This window comes from Hipposideros armiger, unplaced genomic scaffold (genome assembly GCF_001890085.2).
Source record: "Hipposideros armiger isolate ML-2016 unplaced genomic scaffold, ASM189008v1 scaffold_96, whole genome shotgun sequence".
Classification (NCBI taxonomy): domain Eukaryota; kingdom Metazoa; phylum Chordata; class Mammalia; order Chiroptera; family Hipposideridae; genus Hipposideros; species Hipposideros armiger.
The window spans coordinates 3124921-3146359 of record NW_017731446.1 but is presented as its reverse complement, the minus strand read 5'-3'; the positions used below and the strand labels follow the sequence as shown (position 1 = coordinate 3146359).

The 21439-nt window shown below is 43.7% G+C and overlaps 1 protein-coding gene across 1 annotated transcript in view; it reads left to right on the top strand.

The window, feature by feature from the left end:
* The first annotated feature begins 1361 nt into the window (after positions 1–1361).
* Positions 1362–21439, top strand: part of ZBTB38 (zinc finger and BTB domain containing 38) — a 113929-nt gene continuing 93851 nt past the window's right edge. The window contains exon 1 of the mRNA XM_019645965.1: positions 1362–1630. The gene's annotated coding sequence lies outside the window, so the exon portion shown is untranslated. The remainder of the gene's footprint in view (positions 1631–21439) is intronic.

The window sequence follows — 21439 nt, the reverse complement described above, 5'->3', positions numbered from 1 at the left end:
TTTACCATTAGACTGAGCTCCAGGAGGGAAGAGATTGTGTCTTGTCTATTGATTTATCTTCAGTGGTATCTAGGCCACAGTATGTGCTCAAAAATACTAGGACAATTGAATGAATTCAATTATGATATCACCTGTCTCTTGTATGGAATCTACCTTCCAAATGGGGGTAGACCAGTCAGTTATCTCCCTATATTCATAGTACTGGAGTTATAATGATAAAACACTCCTCCTCAGATTCTCCTTCTCCAATCTCTTCATTGATGGTCACCCTTCCACAAGTAGTTGTCCATCCTATACCCTTTTGTTTTGTTTGAGTTTCCAAGTGGTCTTTTTCCTGATTTTATTTACAAAGAGACACCTTATTCTCACCACTAAACTATCTCCAAATGACAACATAGGATAAATTATTTCTGGGAACATCTTCTAGAAGTAACATGCCCCCCTATAAACTATGATCCCTGTGGACTACACTTTTTGACTGGTCTCCAGATGCTTAACTTATCTCACATTTGGGTTTGTTCACCTCTGTCCCCTGACTACACTCCCTAGGTACTCTGCCCAGGCTATCACACTCCACACTCCAATTTTTCAGGACTAGGTTAGGGATTTAAGTGGGATCATGTAGCTTGATGGGTATCAGTTAAACAGAGGACATTGGATAAATATTGAGTCTGGGACATCCAAGAACTTGAACTTAGTTTGTAGAGATCAAAACCAGTGAAGAAATTAGAAATTCCAGATGATTCTTAGCCAAGCGCAGGAGACAACTTCAGACTAGGGAAAGGATAAGAAAGTAGGTGACAGCTTCTTCCACTGAAAGCTTTTTTGGGCCCTGTATTCAAAAAAACAACTAGCCAAACTCAGCAGACTCAAGTTTGAACATTGCCTTTTTCTTTGTATAATCCCTACCTAAATTCCAGTTGATTGTTCAATGTTCCCCTTAAATATCGCTGAATTTTAAGGGCCATAAGGGGATGCTCACTACTATACCCTCAACACCATCATCTAGAACAGTGGGACTCGATAAGTATTTGCTGAATCAATCAACAGATGTATGGATGGACATGTATAGATGGATGGATGTCCGGATCTATAGTTCTATACAGTGCCTGCTTCTACTTCCCACAGCAATTTGTGATTCTCTCTGTGATGGGTCCATTTCTCCATCCACCTGCCCCCTGATAGCTCTGAAAGCTCTTAGTCATTTGGCTCAAATGCCCTACGTTTGGAGACTAGCTATTTATTAACTAAACCGTTGCACCACTCACTCTTACAGCCTTAAATGAATTTGGGTTAATTCTTAACTGTTTCCTTTCTGTCCGTGTCATTTAATGGTTTGCCTTTATCTGATTTTCTCCAATTTCCTGTGCATTTGTGGTTTTCTACAGGAGCTCTCTACCAGAGGCCTCCGGAGGCCATGCCAAAGGAGTGTGGGCACCCACGTTTTCTAGGAGGCTCTCCTGCAGCTCTGGGTGTCATCCAACTGGTGTCCATACAAACATTTCCACCCAAGGTTATTTATGCTAGAGGAGGAAGAATGTTCTCCCCAGCGCCAGTTCTTGGGGAAAAGAAGAATTGTTGATGTAGCCAGAGCCCAAAAAGAAGAAAGATTACTCTGCAGCAGCTAAAGGTTGGTGACATACTTTTTCTCCAACTCAGTGAAAGCTGTCTATGTTTGCTTTCTTTCCCATGAATCTTATGAGTGTACTTTCTCCCAATGACCTTTGGAATAAACAGGAAGGAAAGATTGTAAATCAATAGAATAGCTTCATGGGGGACCAAGAGTTTATGCATCATTGATTCCCTACATCTATCATAGTGCCTGACGTGTAGATGCTCAATAATTGTTTAATGAAGGAAGGAAAGAAAGGTAGGAGGGAAGGAGAGAGACAGAGGAAGAGTTTGGAGAATGGGCGTGAATGAAAAGAATGTCAATGTCTTATTCAGAAATAATATGATGATAACATAGTTGTGTTTTCTAGGTTAATTGGGTGCATTATCACTGACACCTAGAATCAATAAAATAAGTCACTGCAAAGTGAAGGATGTATTTATAAAGATAAAAGAATAGTAGACGACCAGAATAACAACAAATTTACTCCTTGGAACTTAAGCATAAACAGCAGTGGTTGTATTTTAAGATAAATTCAAAGCTCTGTAATACAGTAGTCCTTTGTTCTGTCTATGCCCAATTCTCAAAGCCAAATTAAAGCAACCAAGAACTTCACTTATGGATAAATGCAAGGTGATCAGGGAGGTGACAGAATTGACTGCAGCTGGTCTGTTTGGTATTTAGGAAAGGTCAACTAATCAGAAATGGTGCGAGGAAATTTACAAATATCTAGGCTTCCTGACGTTGAGAGGGATTAACCACACAGTAATTCAGCAAACGCTCAAAAGTATGTAATTATGTGTCAAGGGAAAATATCTCACTGCAGAAAAAAAAAAAACTTTAAGGAAATTAACATTTTCTTAATATCAGTCTTTCAGTTCTTTGAGATCATACAGGCTACATAATTCAGGTCCAGCAAACCAACTCTGACACATACGTCACAAAAGAACACAACACCATGATGGAGGTAGAAAGGAGTAAGTTAGACATATCACTTTTATAAAACCATGATCTCAAAACTGTGGGATGGTCTCCTCAGCAAATCAACCACATATATTAAAGTTCTCAGTGTTAGGAAAAGTCACTATAATTTTATATTATTTTAATTTGGGAAAAATAAAATGTAACCTAGGAGAAAAATGTAAAACATATCCAAAGCAAATTCAGAGCAACCCCACTTTTGACACCAGTCTTGCAAAGACTGTGTTGAAAGGGCCTGGGATTTGTTTTGAAGGGTTTGCCAGAGTGATTTAGATGCGTGATCAGAACAATTGTGTTATTAAAGAAAACCGTTGGTAATGTAGGTAGGTGATGACTGCTGACTAGCAAAAAATTAATTGTACCATTTTAGCTGCTGTGGGTTGTTCCCAAAGTTACAGTAAGATGATTCAGGCTTTATGTGTACAGTAAATTTCACCTGTGAAACTAATTAATTCAAGAGTTCAGTGGGTCCCAAACTTCAACCAGTGATCATTTTTGTCCAGCCTTTTACCACTTGTACTATTTAACATGTTTTTTTCTTTAAATCAATTTTTTTTTACCTTAAATATGTTTAAAAAGAAACTTAGTAGATATTACCACCTGAAATCATCTCTGATAGGCATTCTTTGGAAAACATTTCAATAACAAAATAACAATAATAATAAGTTAAGACTATTTCAAACTAATTCTCTGATGTAGAGACATATTGGTAGAGAAAAAAATTAGACTCCTTAGAGCTCATGGGAAAGTATTTGGATAAATCATATGCTCAGGTCACAGTTTGCTCATTGTGGCTTTATTTAAGAAGCAAGTTAATGTTTACATGACATTGAACTCCAAAGTCCAGGCAATAAGGAGGAAAATAGAGTGAAAGAGAAAAACAGTTTATGTTTGCCACCTCCTTGCTTTTCCTTACCTCGTGGAGAGGCCCCAGAGGGCAGCAGGACACAGACACTGGAGGGAACCAAAGTAGGGGGGGTTGAGTCTTAGCTCACCAGTGTACGATAATTTTATATTAAATTATAAAAATTTATTTTGCTAAGATACAAGCCCCATTTATGCTATTTTACATGGCAGTTATTCTTGTTGGAGTTTCATTGTGTTTTTACAACCTTGATGCGCAATTCTTTACCTTACAAGTTTTTGTAGTGATGCAATCTCTGATCACGTTCTGTGTCTTTACTGTGATGCTCTTGGCTTATAGAAGTGAGTGCTATTAATATAACAAAGTAAGACATTATTTATCCATATAATACAATGAAACAGCATCATTCTTTTCAAGTATTTCCTTTCCGATTCCTCCTCTTATCGTGGTTTTTCACTTATTCCTGACTTTTAAGCTAGGCCAACCTCATACATGGCAGCAGCAGGGTGGACAAGGGGTGGTGGCTTGCCAGGTGGGCCCCCAGACAGGACATCTTTCCAGCTTGCTTCAAAGGGAACCTCCATGCTTGAGGCAGCAGTAAACCAGTGCCTCCTGGAGGGAAGCCACTATCTGCATTTTGAAATCTCATCATGTGATATTTTGAGGTACATGTATTTAAATACATTTAGAAATGTTAAGTCTCAAAAAAGATTCCTTTAAAGTCAGGTTCCATAGCTGACAAGTCTATGTGGTCTGAAAAGTGTCTGAAAGACAAGAAAGGAAGCTGGAGAGAAGTTTCCTTTAAATAAAAAGTCAGGGTGAGATTTAAGAAGCTAACTGCCTCCTCTCTCAAGAAGGGGGAACATAAACTCTCCACTCCTTCAGTGTGGGCTGGACACAGTGACTTCCCTCCCAAGAGCACAGTATGGAAGGGGGGCAGGGTGCAACTTTACAGTGAAGAAGACTGACAAACATGACCCAGGCGGCCAAGGTCAACATCAATAGTGGTAACTCATGTTGATAGTACATACCTTGATATGATGCGGCAAAAATGGTGCCTTACCTCTATGGTCTTTCTCTTGAAAACTTATAACCCCAGTCTAATAATGAGAAAAACATCAGAAAAATTCAAATTGAAGGAAATTCTATAAAACTTGACCAGTACTCCTTAAAACGGGCAAGGTTATCCAAAACAAGGAAAGTGTGCGAAACTATCACAGCCCAGAAGAGTGTAAGGAGACATGACAACGAAGTAACGTGGTGCCTGGATGCTTTCCTAGAACAACCGCCACCCAAAAATGGACATTACTTAAAAACTAAGGAAATCTGAATAAAGTATGGACTTTAGTTAATAATGTATCTGAATTGGTCTATTAGTTATGAAAAAGGTACCACACTAAGGGAAGGCGTTAACAACAGGGGAACCTTGGGTGTCGGGTATATGTGAATTCTCTGTACTATGGTCTCAACTTTTCTCTAAACCTAAAGCTATCCAAAAATAAAAAGTTCACTTTTTTTCTTTTTAAAAGCTAACGGCCAGAGAAACCACTGGTTGGAAAACTACCAAGACTCTTTGTGACTTCCAATATTTCCTGAAAATCCTAGAGATACTTTATAATCACATCCGGAACTAGGTTGGGTCTCCCCAAGATTAATGGGGACAGATTTTAGTTGTCCAGTCTAGTGCTTGATGTTACTTCAAAGGGGAAAAGCCAGAAGGAAAGGTGGGGATAAATAATTTTATTTATATATATATATTCATTCATTCATTCACACACACCTGCACTGAAACAGTGGCACCCTCTTTCTTGGTTCAACTCCCCCAGTCTACTCCATGGACTCCTCTGTGTGTGCCCGTCCTTAAAGGTGGTGCCTCTCACATATTTTCATGTACTTACTACCCTTCAGTTGTCCGTCCATGGCTTCATGTACCACTTACTTACCAATAACATTCTGATCTATAAATAGATCTGTCTGTCTGAAGACGTCCCCACTTGGATGTCCCACATACACAACACACAGTGGCACTTAGCACTCCTCGAAACCTGCTGAGCCCACTGCTGTTCTTTTAAACCCTCTCTTAGTAAATGATGCCACCACCCCTCAGCCACTCAGATCAGGAGCTCGCCCTCTGGTGAGCCTTCCCACAGATTATCCAGGTTGTACTTCCTACCTGTTTCTCAGGACTGAGCCCTTCTCTCCAAACTCGGGCCTTAGTTCAACTTCTCACCATGTCTCTCCCAGAGACAGCCTCCACCCCCAGCTGGACTCCCACCTCCAGCCCCTGCACCTCTACCCTGCCCACACGGAGTGTCTCTAAAACAGACCTGACCACGCAGCTCCCCTGCTGAAAGCCCCCTGAGATTCCCTATCACCCCTGGAATAAAGGCCAGGTTTGGCAGCCCTACACGCAAGTCCCTTCATGAATTGCTCCCTTTTATTCTCACCTCATCTCCTGCCATGTTCCCAAACTCTACCCCACTATTGGGAATTCCCTTTGCCTATTTCTTCCCACGTTCACCTTCTATTTGGTCTTCAATATTCAACCGAAACTCTCTTGGGAACCTCTGAGCCATCAAACCTGAGGCGGCACCCTCCACAGCTCCTCCTCATAGATCTCATAGATGCCCCCTCCCTCGTCCTGTCCCCCTTCCCCACCTCCCAATCCCCCTCCAATGTGCATAACTCTGGCATTGCATTCATTCATTCGTTCATTCACTCATTCATTCAGTAATTGGCTAGTCTAAATACAAAAAATATAGCAGCGAACAAAACAGAGAAAAAGACATCCTTACCTTCTTGGAGCTTTCACTCTTTGCCCTGTCTGTCTTTGAGTTTCCTGTCTCTTCCTTCTTTGAAGGTGGGAAATGAAATGCTTATATGCATCTTAAGCGCTTAGCATTGTACCTAGCACATAATTGGTGCTCAAAAAATACAGAGGAATACGTAAATGAAGGCCCATGATTTTCTTTCTTCCATCCTTCATGCCACGCAATGGTCAGAGTTAGAGAAATGCTTTCAGTGTGCGGAGGAAACATAACTTTAGTACACTCTCCATCCCCTCCCCAAGCCCTCCTCCTAACTCAGTTGATTTTATTTCCCTTTGAGCAGCACAACTTTAGTGACTTGTCTGCATGTTCTTCTCTGAGGGTCTCCACGTGCCTCTGGAGGGAACAACTGACACAATCAGAAGGTGATAAATGCTGTTTTTTTTGTTTTTAATTTTAAGAATAAAGCTCTAGATGAAGCACAAACAACTATATTTCTAGAATAAGCCATAAACGTTATAAACCTTGGTGTCATGTAGCAGTGCTGGGAAAGGGGCCAGTGGCTAGGGACAGGGTGGAGAGCAGAAATGGAAGGACACACAAATCGAGTTAATTTCCTCATCTACAAAAATGGAAGTCACGTGAAACTGCCTTACATGGATGCACCAAGAACTAGAAAATTATACTTAAACTCTATTGTTTTTCTATTCATTAGACAGCCTTTGGTATTGTTTGAATTTTTAAAAATCAGGTACATGTTATTGTATTTATAAAATTTAGAAAACTAGTTAGCATAGACAACCAGCGAAGGGGACATGGAGTGTTGTTCACCATGGAAGAGGGGCTCAGTTGCTAGGAGGCTGGTTTAAGAGTTCCCTCCTAGAATGTAGGGACGAGCACTGAGAGGTGGCTGAGTCCAGCGTTGACGGTTGCTGGTGACTTCAGGGAGATCTTGCCTTCCCATCAGTGCTGAGTCACTGGCTGAACTGTGGCTGACGAGCTCTCCTGATGGTAAGGCCACCACGGGTGCTGCCTTCCCTCGGCCCCCAGAGCCTCAGACAGAGGCTCATGTGAGTTCAGAGGGAGATGCTGGGAAGTCCAGCACAACCTCCCGGAAAGCTTTCCTCCGCTGATAGGGGATGTACGGGTAACTATCCTCCTTCCTCTTTGTCGCTTTTTCTGGTGATGTTATTCTCATCCTTCCTCTAGAGCTGTTAGACAGACACAGCCTCTGGAACTGGAGGACCAGGGCAAGGGGACAGCCACACACGGCCTCATCTAGGGGCCTTGTACGGGACATCCAGACTCTTTATGCCTTATTCCCCCCACCCACCAAACGTGCCCCCTGTGGGTTTTTGATTATGTAAGGGACACAGAGAGAGACAAACACAGAGAGACAGAGACAGAGAGAGCTGGCCAGCACAACTGTTGGTCTCAGACTGTGTCTGGTAAGCCTTATACCATGTTCCAGGGAAGTTTGTAGCATCAGGCCCTTCCATTCGGGGCAGGCCGGATGGCGGGCAGCCCCCACCTTTACCCAATTCAGCAGGAATGCAGATGGCTGCTTCAAGAGTGACCGTGTATACACATTCACGTATGTGTTTCATTATGATGGTTTTGGAGAGGTTTCAGTATAAGGCCGTTTTTCTTTGAATTTCTTTGGCTCTAAGTGTGTCGTAGTAGCGTGAGGCTAGGGGACAGCGTTTGGGTGTTTCACTTTCCTGGATTTGGGCAGAGGTGGAAAGGTCTGAGAAGCACCTGTCTGGTCTCAGAGTGTTCTCAGGGGCTGCTGAACACGTGACTGGTGATCACATGTTCTTGCTGGAGAGGATGCTTCTGGGAAGGCCTGTGAATCAGGTCCCCCCCCCCCCAGAGTCCTCTGCTGAGTGACTTCAAATGAGTCACCGTGCTCTTTGATTCATGATAAATAAGTAGAAGATAATGCAGCTCCCGTCACCAGTCCCAAAGGCTTGTGACCCTTTTAGGGGGAGGGTCAGCAACAGGGAAATGTGTCATCGATGTTGGCCTTTGCTGACCATTCGCCTTTCAAACATCACATCTGAGCAGCTTGACGTCTGATTTTTGCTCTTATCTTGTTTTTGTTTTTCCTGATGGTTTTTTCCCCTCCTAAGTTGAATCATTCAAGGTTCTTGCCGGTTTTCCAAATGAGTTGAATTTTCCTAGCCTGTCATTCAAAATCTGGCCCCTTCCCATTTTCTCATTTGGAACGCCTTGTTATCTGACCAAAGTAATCCGCTAACCGCTAACCATTTCCTGAGCACTCCGGGGACATTTCCATCCTGGGTCAGTCTTCTCCTCTTGCCTGATGCACCCACCACACCCACCCCTCAAATTTTCCTTTCTTTTCTTATGTAAATCTGTTGAAATCCTGCTGAAGCCCCACCTGCTCTGTGAAGCTGTCCCCAGTTGCTCTAGCCCTGGCCACGTCTCCCATCTCGGAGCCCTTAGCCCTAATTGTACTCGTGACACTCTTGTACTGAGCACAGTCTCTGGTTGCTGGGTTAGCATCTTCTCTGCCCCACCTCTCCTTCGTGTTGGGGACATGCCTGTCACTTCCCTGTATTTCCAGGGCATTGGATGGGCTATCGTATGTCTATAATATGTAATGGATGCCCCTTTATGTTTGCGGGACATAATGATGAAAGGGTCTGCCGCCTGAGCAGTGCATGGAAATGTTTGTTTGCAGAACCCTTGGGTTCTAGAGCAGCCTGCAGCTGAGAGGGCAAGAGGGGGGTGCCGAGAGAAGAAACCTAGGGGTGGCTTAGCTTATATAGCTTCTGTACGGAGGTTTCAAGTAACATTAAAAAAACAAAACAGGGTCGGCCGAGTGGCTCGTTGGTTAAGAGTTGGCTTGGGAGTGCGGGCCCTGAGCAGCAGGGCCCCGGTTCAGATCCCACAGGAGGGCCAGTGATGCTGCGCCCTCTACAGCTAAGATAGTGAATGACAGCTTGACCTGGAGCTGGGCTGCTGTGAGTCACTGGCAACAACATAGGCTGCAACGGGGCTGCGGTGAGCTGCTGTGAGCTACTGTGAGTGGCTGGCAGCCAGCGTGAGCAGCCAGCAGCTGGCATGAGCAGCTGTGAGCTGCCATGAGCGGCCATCCAGTGGCCAGCGACTGATTGCCTTACCAGGGAAGAGCGCAATGATCATACCAACATGGGCCAGTGAAGCAACGTCCTGCACAACTAGACTGAAGAACAAAAGGACAGTAACTTGTCTGTTCCCGTTCCCCGATTCCCCAACGCTGTTCCTCTCCTCCAATTCCCCAATAAAATCTTTAAAAAACAAAGCCAAAAAAAAACTGTGCTTAAAATTTGAAAACCATTGGATTCACTGTTATTTCCATACCAAATGTGATAAACGGAAGGAGAAACTCATGCTTGCCATTGAAAAGAGTGCGTGTAGCACTGAGAAAGCATCAGAAGTGGACGCATTTGGCCCTAAGAGTGGGCATTTTATTTTTATGTGGGTTTTCTTTGTAGGGGGAGGGGAATATGTGTCTGCCTCTTGAAGGTTTTCCTACCCCTCCCATTTTATTGGTAAAAAGCAAGTTACATGGCCATGCCAAACTTCAAGGGCACAAGAAAGTGTAATTTAATGTGTCTGGAAGAGAGGAAACGCAGAATTTTTGTGAACAACCCTAATGACTCTCACAGAAATAAATAAAAATAAAGGGAACTGGTTACTCTGACTCAAGTTACTTTGCTTTGCACTTGAGGAACTTACTGACATTTGTTTATTCTTTTTTTTTTTAAAGATTTTATTGGGGAATTGGGGGAGAGGAACAGCGTTGGGGAATCGGGGAAGGGGAACAGACAAGTTGCTGTCCTTTTGTTCTTCAGTCTAGTTGTGGAGGATGTTGCTTCACTGGCCCATGTTGGTATTATCATTGCGCTCTTCCTGAGTGAGGCAGATCAGTCGCCGGCCACTGGACAGCTGCTCACGGCCGCTCATAGCAGCTCACGCAGTCTGCTGTCCAGCCCCACTGCAGCCTACACCAGTGACTCACAGCAGCCCAGCTCCAGGTCTAGCTGTTGTTCACCATCTTAGCTATAGAGGGCACAGCGTCACTGGCACTCATGTGGGATCCGAACCGGGGTCCTGCTGCTCAGAGCTGGAGTCCCAAGCCAACTCCTAACCAACGTGCCACTCGGCCGGCCCACATTTGTTTATTCTTAAAGTCCTAATCTTTTGCATGTTGCTTAATTAGAAATTTCTAAGACCACAGTAACAGTCATTCTATGTACGTTACTGTGACTTTCTCAGTGCCCTTGATTCCTTGAGCACCTGGTTTCCTTAAATTAAAAGATTGCAATTTTGCGTGCATGTTTACATAGAAAAACAAGCTTAAAAAAAAGGCATCATTCACTTCTCTAATGTTTAAGGGATTAGAATACTTTCATATGGCTACAGAGAGAGGCCAACATTATTCCAGTAAATGGAAATTATAGGAAGGCAGATTGTACATCTACATTAGGGAGAATTTTCTAATTATTAGCATTTCTGAACTTTAAACGATATCCCCTGAGGTTTTGAACCCTTTGAAGTTGCTGAGGTTGAGGCTTGATCATCACTTGAGAGAAACGTGGAAAACTTAGACCAAATGTTCTCAAAAACTGATGTTCTATGATTAGGCTTAGCTGCACAGCAAATATACCTGTTTGTGTAATAACTTTATCTAGTTTGGGACTGCATCTACTTTTTTTAAGTCAAAACTCAAACTCTCCTCAACCAAAAGCGTGAAGGGCATTTATGAAGATGAATTTATGAAAAACTGTTACAATAGAATTCAGAGAAAGTGAAATTTGAAAGGTAGCAGATGGAACCAGACTGTAGTAAGCAGACAGACTTCAAATTTTATTAGGGCTATTAGGAGAAGCAAAGGAGTGAAGGGGTATGACTAAAATATCTAAAATAGTGGTGTAGATAAAATGAATGTTTATTTGCCAAATCCTGAGATCAGAGGCTGAAGAATCCCTTCTGAAATATGAGCAAAGTGAGTTTAGGCCACAAGGGACTTTTGCAGAGAGAGAAAAAGCATGGTATTAATTATCCCTTTGTTGTAATATGAGACAAAAACATAAAATAATTTTTAAAATATTATGACAAAGTTATAAACAAAGGTACCACACGTGGCTACTAAGAGGAGCTACATTGTATCTAAGTATAATTCAGAGAGACAAGCATGCACTCTCAGTTTGTCACACAGGACCCCTGTTGGCAGCAGAATACTGGGAGGCTTGAGGGGTCTGCCCGCCTATGGAAAAGGTCTCTATTCCTAAAATAAACCACTTTGCATGGTATTATTCTCAGATTTCATCACAATTAAGGACTGCAAAGTAGATAAACCTTTCATCGTCAGGGGTTAAAAAAACGTCCAAAAATCTATATAAGCAGCTCCCGATTAGAAGGAATTTGGGGCTGGACAATAATAATCGGTGAACAAATTTAATTCTGACATCCAAGGTCTCCTGACCACTGAAGAAAATTGAACAGCAGGCCTCAAGGTGAAGACAGAAGAAACGTACTTTATCTGAGGCTTTCTCCATGGAAAGGAAATCAGCAATGCAAGATGTGGTGAGCAATGTCCTCCTTCTCAGGAGAAGACTGCACATGACGCTTTCCTTTAGAGGAGAAACAGCTGTACAACAGCCGACGGCCAGGAGCGCAGCGCTCACTATTCAAAGAGTGGGCATTTGACATAGTACCAAGAAAAACCATCTTCCTGTAGAAAGGGGTTTCTTGAACCAATGATTTTTGCCAGGACCATCTAAGTTCTAGAAGTTTGCATTTTGAGTTGCAAGAGGTCACAAGTGATCACAGTGAGTCATCCAAAGTGGTTAGAAGACCTGTCTCCTCTGTACAGGTCTTCACAGGCCTTTGAGGCTCCCACAGGACAGTAAAAAGCCCAGGCCTCACACGGTCCACTCCAGTGAAACCTTGTATGGGTGCAAGAGACAGAATCCGAGGCTGACCAGCTCGGTCATAAGGGGATGGGGTGCTGTAAGGACATTGGTAAAGGAGACCTAGGACAGTGAGTGGGCTCCAGCCAGGCGCGGGGATGCTGGAAGGGAAAGGCACTCAGCTGCTTGGTTGCTCCCTTCCAGTCACTGCACCCCTGCTACTCTCTTCCTGTCTCTGCTTGTCACTTCTCTACCTCTGTGTGCTCACAACGGCCACTAACCCAGAGTCAACGGGACCTCCCGGCTCCAGAGGCTGCTACCATCTGACCGCCTCTCAGATCACATTTGTACGTGGGTGACCCTGGGTTGACTGGGTACAGCCCGTGCTGAGTGATCAACTTCCTGCCTAATTGGTGGAGAAGGAGAGGTCACCACAGGGTCAAGAAGCACCAGTGAGGCAGGCTGGCTGCAGGAGGTGAAGGTGGGAGCCCTGGCTGTCCAGAACAAGAGAAGTGTGGATGGGAACAGAGTGCCTGGCCTGGCAGTGACCCCATGCCTGGCATTCTCACAGACACAGAGATACCCAGTGCTGCAATTTGCAGGGGTTTTGAGTACACGTCTACTGTGCAAGTACAGTGGTGATGCAGCTCGTATTTTCACTGCCAAATTCCATCAATGATTGTATGACTCTTGCTCACTCTGAGGCTGCAGCCTCGTCTCCTCCCCACAGTGTGGACTTTGAAGCATAGGATGGGGTCTGCTTGGCCAGTTTCTCAGCTTTGGCAACAGAAAAATAAAAAATAGGAAGCCTTCAGACACAGTGCACTTGCATCTTTACTTACAGGATAGTGAGTGACTCTGGACCATGATGGGAGAAACAGTCCCGCACCCTTCTTCAGGAACTGAGGATAATAATACTCCTCGGCACATGGTATGTAGGCTTGTTGTGATGACAAAAGGACTTAATATTTGCAAAGTGTTAGAGCAGTGCCTGACACAAAATAAGTGCCACACAAGTGTTTTAAGTAACAATAAGCTTTTTTGTTATGTTAAGATTTTTTTTTTAATTGGGGAATTGGGAAAGGGGAGCAGTGTTGGGAAATTGGGGAAGGGGAACAGCCAAGTTGTTGTCCTTCAGTCTTAGTTGTGGAGGGTGCAGCTAGCTCAGCTCCAAGTCCAGTCGCCATCCGGCTGCCTGTAGGCAGCTCAGGGCAGCTCAGCTCAAGGTGCTTTGTTACAATCTTAGTTGAGGGGAGGGCGAAGCCCACCATCCCATGCTGGAGTCAAACCGGCAACCTTGTTGTTAGGAGCACGTGCTCTCACCAGCTGAGCCATCCTGGCTCCTGTTGGCAGCTCAGTGGCAACTGAGCTCGGGCACAGCTCACTGGCCCATGTGGGAATCGAACCAGTGACCCTGTTGCTCAGAACTTGCACTCTTAACCAACTGTGCCACTCAGCCAGCCCAACAATAAGTTTTTAAACCCCATGCCAGTGCACTCTACTCCCTACACCTCTGAAACAAATGAAATCAGCTTCCTCAGATGCGTGTGAAATCCTGGGTGCAGACAGCTAGAAAACAAAATAGGAAGCCTGACTGTTCCTTGTGATAGTTTTACAATGATCTGCGCAGCAGCACAGGCAAGCCACAAGATATGAACCACACCTGCATCCCAGATGGCATGATGCCCTGGCTGGGCTGGAAGAGACAGGAACAGCGCCACAGGCATAAGCCCTCCATTATAGCACAGCTATAATTCTTCTCTCAGGACCCAGCTCTCGGCTTCAGCTTCCCTCCCAGAAAGGTCTCCGCTGAACGCTGTCCTAGGTTAACCCCACCCCTAGTTTCTATCAATCACATTACTCATGTCGTTGCATCATAACAGTTATCACTATTTATAATGACCTGATTGATGTGCATCTGTTTGTGATGTCTTCGCCACTCGAGTGGAAGCATATCTGTCTCAGTCTCTGTACACCCAGCACGATGCTTGACACATAGTAGATGCTCAATAATAATTGTTGGATGCATGTCAGAGAGTATGGAATTGAAGGGGAACACAGAACACATTTCTCTCATCGCCGTTGTATCTCTCCTCACTAGGGGCTGGGAGCTGCTTCCCAAGGATGGGGGGTCTGCAGGCAGACTGTCCTGTGGGTACCACGAACCACCAGACAAGGGCCCTCCCGACTTTCTCTTGAAGGCTCTCGACCTTTGCCTGACTCCTGGTCAATGAGACATTTGTCTTAAAGCCCTAAGTGCAAAGGCGTGGCACGGCCTGGCGCCTGGGTAACCCTTATTCTCAGAAATATTCACATACTCTAGAAGGGAAGCATAAAACCCAAGCCATTTTGGGCTTCCTGGCCAGAGCACCTGGCATGCTTTTCAACTTACTTCTCTAGACCATCAGTTGTGAAATTTACTATTTTTTATGTCAGATAAAACCTGGGCTGGGCATCTCAGTAGCTCAAATCAGAGACAGAAAATTCTTAACTGGAGCTCACAGTTGAGGCTATAAGTACAACCAACCCAAGCTTTCGTGTGGTGTTTCTCACCAGGACTGCTGTTGGCATTTGCCTGGGATACTGCTTCGCCATGTGGGACCTTCTCACACACTCATCCCTGGGGAACTAAATGCCAATACCCTGAGAGTACAAAAATATCCCCAAGCATTTCCAAACACCCACTGATATTGGTTCTGTCCTTCCAGATCCTTTTCTGTGTTTTCATACATATATAGAAACCTGTATACAAGCGTAACGGAGTGTTGTTGGTATGTGTTTGTCCTGTATATTTCATCTGCAACTTGAGATTTTCACCCAGTGATGTATGTTGAAGACCTTTGCATGTCAGAACATGTAGAGGTGCCTCATCCTTTTGTAGCAGCTGCACCATATTGTACCATGCCAATGGGCCTCTTACAGCTGCAGAGAAATTACTACCCTGGACGAGGTGTCGCCTGTGGTCTGGTCACAGGACCAGATTAGACAAAAGCTGAGATCATTTTGAATCATCCCCTCCAACCCTGCTGCTGTCTACAGAACAAAGTGGTGCTTTGATTTGAATTTGAAAGTAGTATCTCTAAGCCCCGGTATTCTGCTGATGTATAAACCCAGCACTCTGTGTCTCTTGCACTGAAATGGATTCATTTCCTGCCTTAGCCTCTCACGGACTGTTTTCTGTCAATAAGTCCTGGTGCTAAGACAGCACGTTTGATGATCGCCTTTGTCCCTCAACCGCATAGTACATGAAGAGGGATGTTTACTTTTCCGATAATTATGGGTCTATGAAGTGAGCGCCTACTATCAGGCACTTTCATTCCTTATCTCTAAGCCTCATAACAGTCCTTCACAGTAGGTATTACTAGCTCATTTTCATAGATTAGAAAACTGAAACGGAAGATTAGACAATTTGCCCAAGGCTGTTCATTTAGTAAGCAGAGAGTCAGGGCACGAACCCAGGACTTGCTCTCAGATGATAAATTATGATGCCATCAACTTATTTATTCAACAGTATGTAGTAATTGTGTATAATATGCTGTAAATGGTACCCAGCACTAGGAATATAGCAATAAACTAAACAATACGCAAAGATGAAATCTCTGCCCTCATAGAGCTTACGTTCTAGTGGGGGAAAACAAGAAGTAACCAAACAAACACATACTGTAATTTAGGGAACATTAAGTACCATGAATGAACACAAAGCAAAATAAGGGAACAGTGAGTTGCAGAAGGGGCTTTATTAGGAAGGCTGTTGGATAAGGCCTCCCTGAGGTGGTAACATTCAAGCAGAGACCTGAATGAAGCACGAGAGTGAGCCGTGCTGCAGCCTCAGGTGTTGCAGACAGAGAGCAGTAGGTGCAAAGGCCCTGAGGTGAGGCATGCTGGACATGTTCAAGGAACATAAGGAGCTGGCAAGGCCAGACTGGAGTGGGCAAGGCAGAGAGAGATGGAGGGGGATCAGAGAGGAAGTGGGTCCCTCATCACTTGAGCTTTCTAGGCCATGGTGAGGACTTTAAATTGATTCAGAAAGTGATGGGAAGTCTTTGGAGAGTTTTGAACAGGGGAATGGTATGATCTGGCTTAAGATTTTAGAGAATCATCCTGGTGTGAAGAAAAAGTTTTAAATGGAGTAGAATAGATTCAGGAACATAGGTTAGGAGATCACTATAGGAATCCAGGGACGAGAAGATAATATCTTGGGCCAGAGCCATAAGCTGGGGGGAGGATAAGGCATGGTTGGATTTGGGGTATGTTTTTCAGGTAGAACTGATGGCCTTTTGATGAATTGTAACCTTTAAGGGAAAAGAAGAAGTTAAGAATGACTCCTAGGTTTTTGCTTGAGCATCGCCGTGGAGGCGATACCGTTTACTGAAATTAGAAAGCCTGGTATAGGGAGGGAGTCGGGGAGGTAGTTTGGGGGAGGTGTGGAGAAACACAGTCATCACGATTGTCATGCCTATTAGACCTGCAAATGGAAGTGATGGATCAGCAAATGGGTCCATCAGGAAAAGAGTCCAGGCTAGAGATACAACTTTTAAGCCACTGACATATTTACAGGTGTGGGGCTTAATGTGCTTCATGGGGACTGAGTAGAACTATTCATTTAATTTATTACCACAATGTGTAGGCCATAGTGTTTTGTGCTGGGAATATAGCAGCGAGCAAGACAGACATGCTGATTATTCTTAGTGGCTTGCTCTTAGCCCAGCACGCCACCAAAAATGGTCTTGACTTTTGTTATTATTAAGCTTACTAAATGTTAGAGTAGAAGCAAGCTTAGAGACTATCAAGCACAAACTCCAAAACTTCTCTTTAATAAGCTGAGGAAATTGAGGCCTGGTGAAGTTAAGTGATTTGTTAAAATCTATTGTTTAAACACCACTTACATTATAGATTTTTTTTAAATGCATGTGTCCAGTCCAAGTTGTTCATATTCTTCATTTTTATTTGTATTTTCTTATACTCTAAGAAAGTTGAAGTCAAGTTGAAAGTAAAAAAGATGGTTAAAGACTTTGCCTAAAAGATCTATGAGGAATTGAAATGAATTCAATAAATATTTATTGAATACCTACTGTGCTAGAGGCTTAGGGTATATAAAGATGCTTAAGAAGCATCCTAAGACAGCCCACAGGCTGGGAGGAAATATTTGGAAATCGTATTTCTAATAAAGGACTTGTCTTTAGAACATATAAAAACTCTCACAACTCAATAATAAAAAGACAAATAACCCAAATGAAAAATGGTAGAAAATCAGAATAGACATTTCTCAAAAAATAATAATAATAATGTACAAGTGGCTAATATGTACATGAAAAGATGCCTAGATCACTCAAGGTCAGGGAAGTGCAAATCAAACCCATAGTGAGCTGCCATTGCACACCCTATAGGACAGCTATGTTAAAAAAGACAGGCAATAACAAATGTTGGCAAAGATGTGAGAAATTGGAACCCTCACATATTGCTGGTGGGATTGTAAAAACAGTAAAGGCACTTTGGAAAACCTTTTGGCAGTTCCCCAAAATGTTAAACATAGGCTTACCATATGACCCAGCAATTCCACTCCTAGGTATATACCCAAGAGAAATGAAAACATATAGCCACACAAAAACTTGTATACAAATACAAATGATAATATACAGATCCTATTCATAGGAGCATTGGTCACAATAACCAAAAACAGGGAATGACCCAAATGTCCGAAAACTAATAAATGGATAAACAAAATGTGGAACAGCCATACAATGGAATATTACTCAGTAGAATTGCTTGGGAAGTGAGTTTAAGGTGAGAAGGAGAGTTGAGGACAGAATTCTTTGAAGCACCTACAAAAAAGACAAGTAGAAAAGGAAGGACCTGTGAAGAAAACAAATGGTTAAGAGTAGAAAACAAAGAAAGAGTTGATATTATGAAAATCGAGGGAGGACTTCTAAAAAGGAACCACTTAACTGAGGCAAATCCTATAGTGAGCTCTCGATGAAAACCAAGACACGACTGCCAAACACAATGGACATTGTGATTGCAACCTGAGCTGAACACAGCAGCTGTATCTAAAGACGTTTCTAGAATAATTGAGGAAATTGGAATGCGGAACATGTATAAAATGATACAAGTATTACAGAATTTGGGTTAGGTGGGAAATGATTCTATGGGTATGTAGGAAAATGTTCTTACTTTTTAAGAAATGAATACTGAATAATTTCAGGGTGAAATGTCTGGACGTGTGTAATTTATAGTATAATAATTCAGCATAAAATAGATGAGACAATTATGGCAAAATGTTAATGTTGGTTAAATCTAAGTCATGGGTGTCTGTGCTCATTATACTATTCTCTACTTTTCTGTCCATTTGAAAACTGCAAAAAGTCTAGCGTTGTCAAACAAACCAATGAAACCTGAAAAGAAGCCACTGGATCAGGCAGTCAGGAGAACCCTGATGGCTTGAGAGAAAATCGCTGTGGCTGAGAAGTGAGCATAATACCCAGATTCTGGAGGATTGGGGGTAAGATTGGGGAGTGGACATAAACACTCACACAGACGTTTAGTTTTGAAAGAAAGGAAGCAAGAAAGGACAATGAAGTCAAAAGAAACTTGCTTTTTAATGGAGCAACCTGAGTTTGTGTACAGGCAGCAGGGAGCTGGGGGGAAACCAGTGAGAAGCTAAAGACTGAAGGTGTTGGTGAGAGAAACAATCTTTCAGGGAGGGAAAGAAAGAAGAATGTGAATGAAAGCTCAGGCAAAGCCTCAGCTCAGGAAGAGAGGACTGTTCCTTTCAGCCAGAGTGGGAAGGAAGTATTTGGCGTGAGGAAAATTTAATGAAAGTGAACACACCAGCAATGTCAATATATGGAGCTGTTTTCCATCTCTATTAAGATCAAAATATATGCAAGTATTTGCATTATGATATTGAATATAAAATGAGAAACAAAACTGCAAAGCATTTCTCATCAGCTTCTTACATTTTCAGAGTGGCACACTGTCTTGTCAGCATTGATCTACGCGCACGTCAGCCCTGGAGCTTACTGGGTTGGAGAAAGTGTAGGACAGGAAAGTTTGCAGGTGGCAATAAGGGGAACCATCAGGGTCAAAGTGGTAATCTATCCCCATTTCCCATTCCTTGGTCAGGGAAAAGATGGGCAATTTATAGCAACCAAGCCCCCAGAAGCAGGGTCAAACTCCAGTTTAATTTTGTTACCTTCCTCCGAATGCCATGGGGTTCCACCCAAGGAAGCAGGGCAGCAGCGTCATTTGGGGGATTCTGGGCTGAGTGTTAAATCCTAACAGTCAGTGTGAGGGGCAGCATCAAGGAGCAGACACAGGGCCCTGGGAGAGTAGATGATGACATGAGGCCAAAACACAAGTCCCCTTTAGCTGGTTAGACTACAGGGCTGGAGTCTTCCCAAGAGTGGAGAAGGTAGGAGATGGAGGAGAAAAAGTCTCTGAGCAAAGGGAACCAAGTATGATTCTCCCTTGGTGGCCACAGTTTCTGGAAGATGGCACCTAAGACCATCACGGCATGCTTAAGCTTCCTGTCCATATTTTGTCTTCCGGTCTATACCAGTCCTCTGTTGGTTGAAGATTCCAGGGCAGGCTGGAGTCGCTGCAGAGAAATGAACCATCTTGAGCAATCACAATGGAGCCAGGCTCAGGCAGGGACCCAAGTATGATCCTCCTTCTGGGTGAAGAATGTCCACAAAATCTCTGCCCCAAGCATGACATCATCTTGAGAAGGTTACATGGCTCAGATTCATGGTAGTTTGTCTCCTGTGTTTATGCCCCAGTTACATGTTCCATTGTGTGAATTTCATGAGTGAGGCCACCATTCTCTTGTCAGTGATTCTCAAACTTTTCTACCCATGGACCTCTAAATGGTGGAGGAGAGAAAACTTGGATCCTGGGAACTCTGAGGGACATGGCTCTAACAGTATGTCCAAAGCACAAAATCTATTCTATGTGTCCCATTTACCTTAGGAACCCAAGTATACCTCGTATTCTAGTAATAACAGGACAGGAGACCTCAAACTGTGGTCAGTTTGGGCTATGTTTTAATCAATTCCATTGCTGCTATAATAAATCATCATGAACTTAGGGACTTAAAATACATATTTATTATCTTACAGTTGTACAGGTCAGAAGTCTGACATGGGTCCCGCCGGGCTAAAGTCAAGATGTCTGTAGGGCTGTGTGTCTTTCTGGAAGCTCTGGGGAAGAATCCATTTCCCTGCCCTGTCCAGCTTCCAGGAGCTGTCCCCATGCTTTGGCTTGTGGCTGTCTCCCTTCATCTTCAAAGCCAGCAGCGCTGTGTCCCTACGGCCCTTCCTCCATAGTCACATACCCCTCTCACCGAATACAGCTGGGAAAGGTTCTCTGCTTTTCAGGACTCAAGTGATTACATTGTGCTCACCCAGATAATCCAGGATAATCTCCCCATCTCAAGGTTATGACCTTAATCGCATCTGCAAAACCCCTTTTGCCATGTGAAGTAGCATGTTCACAGGTTCTTGGGACTAGGATGCGGACGTCTTTGGGGAGGCATTATTCTGCCAACCACAGCTGCTATTGGAAGAAGCCTTCCTGTCAATCCTAGGGAAGAAATAAAGGTCATTTCCCAGCCTCCCAAGAGGGTAGGCAGGCCTGATGTATTTCTAGATACTTCTTGTCATCAAGGGATCTAGACTTTATTGTGTATTGCCTGGATAAGACTCTGGCGGAATTGAAAAGACGAGACACCACTCTGCATAGATGTCTGGCTCTGGGAAAAAGCTCAGGTGGTTTCTGTGGGGTGGTAGCACATTAAAAAAAAAAATTCTTTAAGGCTTTGGGAGTTTTGGTCAGGGTCAGTCCTAGGGACTCAGGTGTGGGATGACCACAGGGCTGCCCCTGGGGATGAATGCATGGGCCTGGACAGCAGATAGTGAACTACCCGTGCTGGGGAAAGGTGAACTCTGGTCCATGGGGGATGCAGGGATACACGCATGAAAGAAAGAATGGCGGGGTTCTCACTCTGTCCTACTCTATCTGAAGCCAAGCAGGCCTCATGCTGCAGGGTAGATTTGCCTTTTCCCAGCCCCATCTGTCTGCATTTGAGATTTATGGTGCTCCTGTTAATTCAACTTTGACCCTATTCTGTGTGAACTAATTATCCTGGCCTTATTATGCAAGCAGAGTATTCTCTCGTCTCTTCCCTGGATTCCATCTCTGAACTCCCAGGCACTGGCACGTTACTTCTCCCTGAACTCAGAAGAGCTGTGTGAGGGTGAGGTGCATGGGTGAGTGTGTGAGTGTGTGTGTG